The sequence below is a fragment of the Netta rufina genome (genome assembly GCF_964035555.1).
Source record: "Netta rufina genome assembly, chromosome: 19".
Taxonomy (NCBI): domain Eukaryota; kingdom Metazoa; phylum Chordata; class Aves; order Anseriformes; family Anatidae; genus Netta; species Netta rufina.
In genome coordinates this window covers 3,560,857-3,573,508 of record NC_140143.1, presented here as the reverse complement: position 1 = coordinate 3,573,508, position 12,652 = coordinate 3,560,857, and the positions used below count along the sequence as shown (strand labels likewise).

The following is a 12,652-nucleotide window of genomic DNA, read 5'->3' as shown; positions in this document are numbered from 1 at the left end:
ACCAGGCAGAGGTTTCCAACCACGACGCTGGGGCACCCAAATGCGGCCTGTGCAAGTTGAAGAGCCGAAATTAAGATTAAATTATTATAATTTAAAGCTAAAACCCGGGGAGAGCCCCGCTGTGCACCCCACAGGGATGTGGTGTCGCAGCTGACCGGCGGGCCCCGGTACCCTTACCTTAGGGCTGGGACCCGCCGGGCCTGGCAGCTGCGTGTGGAGGCAGCGAGGCAGGACTCCGGGGGGCAAAAAAAATAATAAGAAAATATAAAAATATATAAAAAAATAGAAGGAAAGGGGGATAAAAACAAAGCACAGCGCTCGCCCAGCTCGGCGGTGCCCCCTCGCTCCAGCGTCTGGCTGAGGGGCCAGCCGTGGGCGGCGGCGGAGGCCCCGCTGCTAATCCCGCTGCCGGTGGGGGCCCTAATCCCGGCCCCAATCCCGCTCCTAGTCCCAGTCCCGGTCCCAGTCCCAGTCCCGGGCCCGGCCCCGCCGCCGGGGGAGGGCTTTCCCACAATGCTTTGTGGGGCCGTTGACAAGTGGATCCAAGATGGCGTAGAAAGTAATGACAGGTAAGTCCGGACTTCCCCAGCCGCCCCCCGCAGCGGGGCCGGGACCGTCGGGGCCGGGCCTCGAGGTGCCGCCGGGAGCCCTCAGGGGCTGCGTGAGGGGAGATCTCCCCCCCCCCAACACCGCCTCCTCCTCCTCACCGCCGCCCCTCTGCCGGGCCCGGGCGCCGAGAGCGGGGGCTGCGGGCGGGCCGGGGGCTGAGCGGTGCCGGCTGGCGAGGGCCCTGCGGTTGCGGAGGGGCCCTGAGGCGGCCGCTGGGGGGTTGCAAGCGGAGGGGCCGGCTCGGAGCTTTCCCCCCCCTTCTCCCCTCCACGCTCCGGGGGTGCCGCGCTCGGCCCGGGAGCCCTCAGCAGGCGGCGGGCGCGGCCCTGAGGCCGGCCAGCCCCGAGGGCCCCGGGGTTGGGGGGAAGAGCTCGGGGGGAGCGGGGCTGTGGGGGAGAGAGGGGCTGAGGGGGGGGCTCCGTCAGGCTGGGAGGGGTGGGGGGCACTCGGCGGTTGGAGCGAGGGGGTGGGGAGGGAAAGGGCGAGGGGGAGGCCGGGAAAGGAGGTTAAAAAAAAAATAAACTTTTTTTTTTTTTTTTTTTTTCTTAAAGGCTGGCGTAGGGTTTGCTGAAAGGATGGAGGAGTAAATTGTGAGGATTTAGCAGCTGTTTTTTTTTTTTTTTTTCAAGCGAGCCCTCCGAGCGGTGGAGCGGAGGCTTGGCCTAGGAGCTTGTGGGTCTGTTTTCTTCAGGGAGGCTTTGTCAGGGCCGTGTGGCTCCAAGTTGGGAGGGCCACGGGGATCCCGAGGCTGCCCTCGGTACAATGCAACTGTTGTGAAACTGAAAATAGGAAAGTTTGTACCCCAGGTTGCAACCCCGTGCCTTTTTTTTCTTTTGGAGGGGGGCAGATCCCCAAGTAGGGCTGTGTGTGATGCTACCCCTCGTGAGGCATTTGATGGGTCGTGTCCTTTTATTAATTTCCAAGCAATTGAAGTTGTTTGGCTCCAATGCAGTCGTAGTCGAGCTGTTGTTTGGTTATAGTAAAGTGATTAAACATATTGTTGATGGAAATTAAGATATAACTGCAGGGAGACAGTTGCAAGGTTGTTTTCCGATTAGTGACAAAATGAGTAAGAGTTAACAAGGTAATAGGATGCTTGTTTTATCACAGGCGCGGGGAGCTTGAGTTGAGGTTATAAAATCACATATTTCATTTTCCATTTCAGCAATTAAATGATTCAGTTGTAAGACCAAAAATATTCTGGAAATGCAAATCCTTATTGACAGATTTAATATATCATAGCTAGTCTTGTTGGAACGGCTTGATTTGGTGAGGTCTTCTGATGTTAGTCTTCCTAATAAATCTTTTAACTGAAACAAAGGAAAAGATAAAATATTCCCTCTTTTTTTTTTTTTTTTTTTTTCTTTTCTCAAGTACACATTCTTTTGTAAAATTGAAAATATAACCAAATTAAATGCGATGATACTTGGCAAGTTTGTGGCATTTTCCAAGACATTGGTAGAACAGAGAGGGTTTACAAAAATGTGTTTTAAATTCAATTGTTTCAATATTTTTAAGTTCGATTTATTTTTTTGATGGCAAAGCGTGGTTGATTGGGACAGCCCGGGGATGCTGGACTGCTTGGTGGTGCACGGCGGTGAGGAGCTGGTTTGGCACGTGCAGTTGGATCTTAGATGCGGGCAGAGCGTTGGAGTGAGCGTCACCATCCCTGCCTCTCCTCAGGGTGCAGACCGAGGGATTCGGGCTTGGTAGGCTTGGCTCTTACAGCATACAAGTTGTGAGTGGCAGAGGTTACGTTCAGCTTTCTTTGTTGAGCTTTAATTAGCAGAGCAGTTTTTCTTTATTGGTTTGCGAAGGGACATTTTGTGTTTTACTACTGATAAAATTGAGTTCTCTTTGTAATACGTTATGAAAGCACAAATTACGTTTTTCTTGAGCTGAAATCAGAGTTCTCTTATCACTCCTCACCTATGTGAATTTTTTACTTAAACTACAGAGTGTGTATTTCCACTCCTTTAATTTGTGTGGACACTGTGCCTTTTCCAGTGAGTTTGGATGAACTTTTATGTGAAAGAGAAGAAAGAGACATTTAAAATGATGGCTCGAGGACTTGGAAGGTTGGAATAGCAGAGTGGGTTTTTTGGGTTGTTTTTGTCTCTCCCCAGCAGAATAGAAATTGAAGGGAGACTTGGAAGCTGCATTTTAATCTGTATTTTGGCCCGGTTCTGCTGCGTGATCCCTCGTAGAGGATCCTTTTGCTCTGAGGAATCTCACTAGCTTCAGAGAAGGTGCTCCTGGGCTTCAGGATCTCTATTTGGAGATCTGGTTGCAGGATAAGGGTTGTGGCTTGGGGACAACTTGTGCTCAGGGATTAGACTCATGGAGGAATGCCCATCTCCAAGAAAAATGTAAGTAGCAGTGGCCAGAAGGGTTGAAGAGCTAATATTTCAAATTGACAAGGAACAGGCTTAGTGATTGAGGGATCTGGACAGTCTTGACGCAAATCACTTCACCTGTTTATGCCTCCTTTTGAAGGAATTTAAAATAGGAATAGTGAATCTTACCAACTTGTGGAGAGTTGACGCCTGGGGATGAAAGAGGCCATATAAGAGCCAGGCAATATTATTACTAATGTTTTCCAACACTGTTAATTTAATAGTCTGATGAAATATCTTCTCCAATGTATGCAATTATATTTGTTACTAAAATTGGCTTGCAATTATAGCTGGATATTCTTTCTGACATTCAGTGTTTTTATTTTTTTTTAACGTTGTTTGGTACCATTTCTGTTTGCTACTGCACTTCAGTCTGGGTGTTCTCATTCTAGCAATGCAGCAGCAGTTACTGGAGCAATTCAGACTATTAGTCGAAAGCCCTTGAATCTTTCACCTCACTGGTATTCCCTCTTGAGGTCAGTGGTACCTAGTAGTGGGAGTGAAATCTCAATTAGAAAAGTGTTTTGTGATAATTTAAGTCCTGTCCCCTGCGTGCAGCCTGAATAACTTGGGACAGCCATGGGAGCTGGCTTGGAGAATGAGGAGGGATGGTGGCGTTCTGCCCTACTGGAGGGGTGCAGGAGCTGGACAGCCGGCATTCCCTTGGCCTTGGGGACCAGTAGGCCAAGGATTTTAGATGTAAATCCTGGCCTTCCCTTTGACTGCCCTTGTGTCTGGGAAAGGGGGTCCTCAGCGCTCCTCTGTGCCCAAGGTTTCTGCCCCATCACGGGGGAGAAAATAGCAAATTCGCTATTCGCAGTCCTCCCTTCTGCTCACCTGTCGTTGCTGTTTTGAATTATTTCTCACTTCCGTTGATGAAGACCCTGCTATCACTATGTGGCATTTATATTTTTGTCCCTTTAAATGTATGTATTATGGATCAGATTATCAGAACTAACAAGGCCTTCCTTTTTTTTTGTTCTTGTTTGTCTTGCTGTTTCTTCTGTGGCCTTTGGCAGTAATCATCACTTCTCTTTATGTATATCAGTGACATATTTAAAATATCATACTTTATACGTTTAGTTTTGTAATTCCTTTGTAGACTTCTGCAATTGTCTTTTTTTTTTTTTTGGGCCCGCAAGGAAGGGAAGAGAGAACACTGAAAAAGAGACTGCTTTTTCAGAAGTTAGCACACAGCATTGGAATTAAAAAATATATATATTACTAAGGAATGCTTGGTCTTTTGGAGATTTTGACTAGGAAAGTGAACACTTGTTTTCTTCTAGTGTTTGGGGATTGGTGGTGGAAAATAACTAAACTTTATAGATAGTGAAATTAGGAGTCTGCAAGGTCAGGCTGCTCTACAGAAACAGGCCTGCTTCTGGTGATTGTATTATGGTGGTATTGATATGTAGCTCAAGGTCCGTATTCCAAAACAGTCTCGCTCGCTGAGCTTTCATCTCCTTTTCACACAAATGTTTACAACATGAGGTTTCAACCAGAGGCAATCACTCATGTGAAACTCAGAAAAGTGAATATTACTGTTGGAAAAGGAGTCCTTAGGAATGTAAGCAGGCAGATTGTAATTACCCATGGGTGCGATTTTTTTGTTGTTCTTGCATTTCCGTTGCACTGATTTTAAAGTTCAAAGATACTTAATGTGGCCAAATATTTCTCTGCATTTTTATAAGCAAATTTGTTGTCATCAATCTGATATGTAACTGGTTATTTACCCAGTCTTTTCTTGGAATCCTCCAAAACAGTAAACTGCAGATTCATGACAGGAAAGCCAGGTAAAAAACAAAACAAAAAAACAAACAAAAAAAAAAACAAAAAACCAACACATATAGGTTTCAATCTTACTCCTTCCTAAATGTAATCTTGCTACACTGAGAGGTTCCATTTCATGACTGAAACATTTGAGTGGTTGCTATTGCCCCATCTGTGTCCTGAAGGAGCACCAAACCGTCACATTTTCTAAGCTGCTTGGAATCTTCGTCAGATGTTGGGAGGCTCCTTCTAGTCTATCCCTGCACTCCGCAGTATTTCCAAGAAGCGGTAGGTACGCAGTGCTGCTGAGTCGGTAGGAAGAGTTTTTGTAAGTGATTTTATGTAAAGAGATGTTTACGAGTTGTTACTGTAAACTGCTGGGTGTTTGTTTCTGTTAGTCTCAGGAAGTACCACTTGTGCTAAGAATGGCATGGCTGAAGTGGATGGGTTTTAGTCTTTGGGTTATATGTGGTCTGGGGAAATACGTTTCATCATCCGTTCTGCTTGTAAGCAGTAGGAAGGCTAACGATTCGCAGAGTGCTGATGACTAAACGCTGGAAGAAAAGGAATTGCAGAACGATGTTACATAAAGAACTCTAAGTGTTGGAGGGGCAGGAAGTAAAGGGCAGAAATGTGAGCAGAGCTTGGCTTGGCCTAAGCTGGTCCTGTTAGGGTAAGTGTTATTTAGAAACAGCCCTTCAGTCTGTGAATTGCACTTTTTTCCCATAATTATATATTGCAAAAATACTGTATTCATCAAAACACTAAAAATTACACTGCCTAAATGTGCTTAGAAAGATTTTTCAGAGCCCTTCAGACCCCACAGCAAAAGGGAAATACGTTAAAAACAAGAGTTGTTTTTGAGAGTCTGTTGTTAGCAATATGGCACAAGTGTTTAATTTGCTGGAAAATATTTAGTGGTTCAGCAAACCAAGAAAGTAGCAAATCTTTGTGGACATAATAAATGGAGAATGCCACAAATGAAAAGCATGGTGGTTTTGGCAGCATATAAAATAATGCTTCTTCCTTATATATATCTTCTTGCTTAAGATAATCTATATTTTTTAAATGATGATTTCATTTTGTCCTGGGATATTATAGGGGGGGAAACGGGCAGTATGTTTCAGGTCCTAAGCATCCCATCTGAATTCCCCATCAGCCAGTTGGGATTCGAGACTGCTGCCTTGCAACTGATCCTCTGCCATCCCGGGAACCAGAATTTGTTGGGCTTTTCTCATCCTCTCCACAGGGAGGTCATGGAGGGAAAGGTTTTTGTACCATACTTCTGCATCTGCACTAGCACAGTGTTATAGCTGGGTGCTGTGGATGTATTACACAAATTATGGTTCTGATTATAGTTTTTGGAGCTAATGGTTTTGAGGTAACTGTACTTTGGCCATACTTATGACACTGTTGCATTCAGAATGGTGCAGGACACTTGTTTTGATGTTTGAACTGACTGGTGTTACTGTATGGCTGTAGTTGTGTGTATATTTGGTTGGCTAGGCCAGATGCTGTTTTGTGTTTTTGTTTTTGTTTTTTTTTTTTTCCTTCCCTTCCCAAAGCTTTGTCAGAATTATTCTATTAACCGCAGTAGGATCGTTACTCACTGCTACTGATGTCTGTTCTTCAAGTGGAGTTTAAAATACGTGGCTGAATCTCTAAAGCTCATTTCAAAAGGAGTGAGGAGGGTGAACACCACTGGGGAGCTTGCATTGGTTTGGATACCAGTTATGGGGTTTGCTGTGCAAGGAGAAGTTGGGAATCCATGTCCTATTCTCAGGAGAGTTCTAAAATTAAACGTTAAAATTAAAGGAGAGGAAACAGGGAAGTTATAAAAGCATTATCTGGATGCAGGAGGGTAATGTCATTAAAATATGGAGTTAGAAGACCATTTCCCAAACCAGGCTTAGCCATATTATGCTATTTTATGCCTTATTATTTGAAGCACAGTCATGTAGAGATGGATTTCAAAGGTTATTTACAATAAAGGTGGTGATTTTTAATGGTGAAGGTTAGTAACTGCTGTGAACTTCCCAAACAGCACAACAGAAGCGTCACACACAATCACACAATAGGTACGGTTTGGGGAAAGACGTTTGGAGTATCTGTGGGTGGCATCCTTGTGCTATTAAATCGGGTATGGTGCGACCCTTTTGTGCAATGCATTGTATGAACGTGTATCAGAAAGCTCAGTCCCAGTATTATTCAGTCCTACAATAATGTGAGTTCATTGTAATGCCGTGATGAGCACTTGAGTGTACTGAAAGGAAACTTCCATGTTCTGTGTCACAACCTTCTGGCATGTTTCTGTGTTCAGTTTGTGCGCCGTGCATTGTTAACTGATATTCAGCATGAAGATTTCTGCATTCTTTCGCCTCTTGAATGGATTGAAAGAGTTTTGCTTCTCAAATAGAAAATGAACTTAGTGTTTTTTTTTTTTTTTTTTTTAATTCATCCAACCGTACAATATAAACCTGTAGCAGCTGCATTCACACTGACAAACTAAGCTGTGATTTTCAGGTAGATTTCTTAGACATGGATGTGGTGCTTTGCAATACTGGGACGTGTCGAGACTGGAGAAAGTCCTTGTTTGAAAATGTAAGTTTGACACTTGAGAAAAGACTCTTTCGGCATCACTACAAAATCCTTACTAAGCAGAGAAGGCTTGGATTGAGCCACTGAGCTTTGGAGCTGTTTCTTTTTTGGGGAAAAACCAGCAAGTTTGTATGGGGTTTTCCAAAAAGGGAAGGATTTACTGCGGTAAATCATTTCCTAATTTTAAAAATACTTTTATTGCTGAAATCCAAATACAGGTTTATTAGTGAAAGCTGAAACTCGAACACAGGACAAAGTTAGGAACTGCTAATTCTGCTTCTGTCTCTGAGACTGATTGAATTTGTGAGCTTTGGCAAATGAAGTGTGTAAGACTGTGCTGTGTGAGTGGCAAGTTCAGTGAATGTCCTGGAAGAACTTCTGTGACATACGTTGTTGCATTTAGGATTCTGAAATATTCATAAATATGATGTGTTGCATGTTGAAATGATGCTTGGGAATCTTCTTTGACTCCCCCTTGCATTCATTGGTGGTAGGGTTCTGCACTCACTTGGCATTTTGAAAATTAATTGACGTGTTTAGTCATATGTGCACAGATGTAGCTGTATTTCATACAGCAGACATATTTCGAAAAGTACTTTTGGCAGTCTTATGACTCAGTGGAGAAGAGTATTGGTAACTGCGTGACCGTGTAAATGCTTCAGATCAATGGCATTCACTTTTTTGGTCAAAGTTATTAAACGTTGCATTGTGAAATGTGTGGACACTTAGGAACAAGGCCTCGTTTTGTTATTCAAGTGTTTAAGAAGGAAGAGGTTCTGCCACAAGCAGATTGTAGTTTGAAAAGCTGTGGACTGTGATCTTTTAAACAGCTTTTAGGATATGAATGCTGTGCTCTCCTGCAAAATGTGTTTGAGTTTGGGAGTTGTAGGTTGGTCCCACTCCATGGAGAGTTAGCTGGCTCTGCTGTACTGATTTTTCCCTTTGTTTTTCTCTGGTAAATTTCATTAAGAGAAGCAAAGATTAAATTACTTTTCGAATGCATTTTTTTTACAGTAAGTAATTGGTGATGTTGTTATGGGGATAAAATGGTAACCACGAGACAATATTTCAATTAAAATGCCCTCATCTTGGATAAGTGTGAGAAACTGTACCCAGAAAAAGTGGTAAGAACATATATGGAAAAAAAATAATACACGGGATACAAACTGCTGCTGTTAACCGGTTATTATGAAAGATTGTTTACGTGAGGATTTTCTATGAAGGAGCCAAAAGAACTTTAGGTGGGGCAGAAGCACCGCCTATTACATGTTACCTGATGTACTATTACATGCTCACTCATTTCAGTCGGGTGTTACTTGCCAAATTCTAGTTATTTGCGTTGTGATTTCCCATGGTAGGTGTCTATCTCTAGCTAAGTTTCTGGACGCTCTGAAGGGCTCTGCCAAGATAATTGAGTCTTTTCTAAAATTTAGGCAAAAGTAAAATATTCTTCTGTTCACAGTAAAAACAAACAAAAAACCCACTCCCCTTCCTCCCACAAAATAAACAAACAAACAACAAACTTATGGCTATAGCTCTGCTTTGCAAACAGATGAGATATGCTATGGCATGACATTTCTGCCAAGGATATGCTGCTTACCAGCCCTGCAAAAATCTGCTCAGCATTGGTTAAATTAGTTATTTGGGCAAATCTAAAAGATCATCCTTGCAGTGAATATATATCATCCCGAGCTGAACGGGATTTCCATACAATTTGAAAGCTAGGGTTTTGCATTCCGCCAGATCGCTCCCTGGTCCGATTTTGGACACAAATGAGAGCACAGAGAATTCCCCATCTGTATTCCCAGTAGCCAGTTCCTCTTTCCTGCCGCTCTATCTTCGTGCAGCACCAGGGGAGGCAGTGACTTGATTTAGACAGCGCAAATTGTAGGTATCTGCAGGATATGTAGAATAAATGTGAAGACGGGCATGGCTGAGCAAGGAGATTGAGGTTGGAAAACACTGGTGTTAGAAAGAGAGAAATGGAAGGGAGGCTCCGTTGCATGGACACGTATGAATTACTTTATCATGCCAATACAGCTGTTGGGTAGAACAAAATTTTGTTGTTTGCATAGATTGGAAAGCTTTTAATACACGGAGTAGGAAATAGGGAGGAAAAAAGAGGCAATTCACATTTAAGCTATATCTTTGCTATATTTCATTTTCTGTTTTTCTGATGAATGGCACCGTGTTGTGATGCAGAGAAATGCTGAATACTGCAGCGATTCCCCGAAGTCACTACAGACACTGGGCCTTCAGTCATGAAGGAGTCCATGGAAGATGTGATGGGGAAAGAGCACTTCTAGTTGTCTTAATCTGAATGTAAGAAATTCAGAGAAACTTTGGCTTTAATATTTTTGTTTGTCTCAGTTACTTGTAAAAATGGGAAAAGAAGGGTAATGATGTTTTAACACTGATATTTTGTTGCAGTATTTATAAGCATTACTGGAAAGCTGATGAAAACATGAAAATGCAGTTCTGAGAACCAGATTTGAGTAGCATGGAGTAAATCAGGCCTTAAGCTGTATGCTGGAGTATTTAACTACACATTGATTAAGCCTCAGCCTCTGCTCTGCCTGATCATGGAGGCACTGGGAAATGTAGTGACTGAGTAGGGCCTTTCAGGGCTGTAGCGTAATGCAGACACATGGGAGGGCCAACACAAGCTTGTGTAGAGAATTCTGGTATTACGCAACTTTTGGGTATTGAAGTATTTGTAACAATTTTAATGTATGCAACATTTTCTGGGTTTGTTGTGTGTAAATAGGACTCTTGTCTCTGTCAGTTAGGGATGGCTTTCTGATGAGGTCAAGACACGCTGGGTAGGTGATGTGCTTTGACTTGCTGCGTCTTTTGCTTAGTTCCATCAAGATAGGTAATGCTTTTAGACAACGGTGTTGAAAACATAAAACCAGAAATGCAGGAGGTGAGGATATTCAGGATCTTCACCTGGAGGATAAGGTGGCTGTAAATGCTGAGGCCAGGAGGTAATTTTCAGATTTTGAGCCAAAGATAGCCAGGTTGTCTGTGTGTACATGCTGCTTCCATCCGTCTATGTATAGTTTGTCCTTTTTGCTGCTACTTCCGAAGTGAAAACAGATTAGTAGAGATAATAAGGTGTTAATAATCACTTAATGAAATGTCTGTTCTGAAATGGTAACTGGCGTGCAATGAAATCTAACTTGTTACCATCTGTGATGTATGTGAAGTGATTTAAAGAGCACAGAGGGTTCAGATGCAGAACTCATTTGCTCTTAATCTCAGTTGCTGCTATATTTGTGGTGCTGTTGTTACGTGAATGGTAAACCACCCACAGATGCTTGTTCCTTTTCCAATAACTGTGGAGGTGTTTGTTCTATGCATGAAGTTTAGAGGATCATGCTCAAGGCTCCAGTTATGTGGCCAGAGATCCCTTGTCCTCCTAATTTACAGTCCTGTCTTTGTGGATTTTTTTGGGTGTGTTTTAAGAGGAAGGACAATTGAAGTTATTAATAGTAGAGGGCATCATAAACATCTTAATTCTTTCTTTTTTTTTTTTTTCCCCACCTGAACTCAAGTATATCATGTTCTTTAAAGGCAAAGTAGCAGGAGTTCTTGCTGCTGTTATGCTATATAATAAAACCTTGAAAGAAGCTTTCCTCATTCTGCATGCTCCATTTCAGATTTAGCATCATTTTTGGCATGTAAAGTAGGGTCATTTTGCCTGGAGTTGTACAACATTAACCAGAGTAATTCAGTTTCTGTAGAAAACTGATTAGATAGTCCTCTCTCAAGGGTGGAGACATTGTATTTGTTCTGTAAGGTGTGCAGTACATTACTGAGCGCTGTGTAGAACTAATATTGCTGGCTTCAGCCGTAACTGCAAGACATGGGTGCATAACAACTCTGCAATTATGTGTTTGTTTTTTTTTTTTTTTTGTTTTTTTTTTTAAAGGCAAAAGCACCTTTTCTAATATTCTTTTCTGCATGGAAGAGGCACCGTCCTTTTTCTGTTTTGTGTTAAGTCTTTCTTATTGACGTAGTGCACCATCATTACCTACTCTTACTTCGTTAAATGATTTCTGAGTGTGGGATTATTTATGATGGCTATGCCATGACATTAGAAAAGTGCATTTTTTTCCTCTGTATGTCTGTAAGTGGCTTCTGTGCTATATTTCTTCTTGTAGGCTTCAGTAAGATGTTTTTTGTCTTAAGGCAAAGTAAGTTTATTCTATATTTTTACGTAAGGAAAGTAAATACATAACTTTGTTAGCCTTCTGAAGGCAGCTGAGTGGTGTTGCAGTATACTACAAAAACAATTACATAACGCTGTGTAGAGGTACAGGCATGCCTTAAGTAGGGATCACTAGAGATGCCAGAGCAGCTATATAATGTGGTTTAGCAGTAGATAGGTTTATTATTCCCTGCTTTATTATGTGGACTGACGCACGCAGCGTGTTTGCTGAGTCTCAATAGATGAACTTCAGTGACCCATCTTTATTTAACTGTAGTGTTGTCACGATCACAGGTAAGGTAGCCAGCAGTTTTGCTGTGCAGTATACTTAATGTATTTTACTTAATCCAGATTATACAACAAACCCAGACCTTTCCATGCCTGTGTAAATTAAAGTATGTAGTCAGCCTTTTCCTGATAATTTTATGACTTCAGCCACAAGCTTGTGTCTTTACCAGCTATAAAACTTCCCAAATATTAATTTCTTCTATTACGGAAATAATTTGCACATTTTTGAGGCCTTCATATGTGAATTGCTTTCATCTCAGTTCTACCAGAAACAGGTTTCAAAAAGTTGTGCAAAGTTTACTGCTTGTCTAAAACATTTGGAAACTGCTTTAGTGAAAGCTGGAAACTAATGGGTGGATTCTTCAGCTAACCTAATGAATGCAGTTCGGGGGTTTTATTATTACAGGCAAGAGAAATAAGATTTTTCTTCTACTAGCAAACAATATTTTGGAACAGCACTCTCTGTCTGGGTAAATGGCAGCTCATGGCAAGAATTGTTGGGGTAGCTGATCTCTTTGTATCCATAAGAAACTGAATAGTAAATTTTCCTTTCTCCCAGTGGACCTAATATCCTGGGTCTCTTGTTACATATTTTTCCTAAGGCTTGCAGCTTCTTTGAGACCCTTTGGACTTCTGTGAAATTCACGTTGGCCTTGAAGTTCAAAAGTTATTGGGAAAGGACAAAGCATCTAGCCTCCAAAATAAATCTAGCAGACCTCTTGTTTCTTAAAAGCAATTGCTGGGACACGATGGTAAAACAGCTGGCTCTTCTTTAAGA

General features: G+C 42.3%; 1 protein-coding gene across 1 annotated transcript in view; it reads left to right on the top strand.

Annotated features, from left to right (window-relative positions):
- The first annotated feature begins 519 nt into the window (after positions 1 to 519).
- The window catches only part of HELZ (helicase with zinc finger), an 85,152-nt gene continuing 73,019 nt past the window's right edge, over positions 520 to 12,652 (top strand). The window contains exon 1 of the mRNA XM_084298263.1: positions 520 to 569. The gene's annotated coding sequence lies outside the window, so the exon portion shown is untranslated. The remainder of the gene's footprint in view (positions 570 to 12,652) is intronic.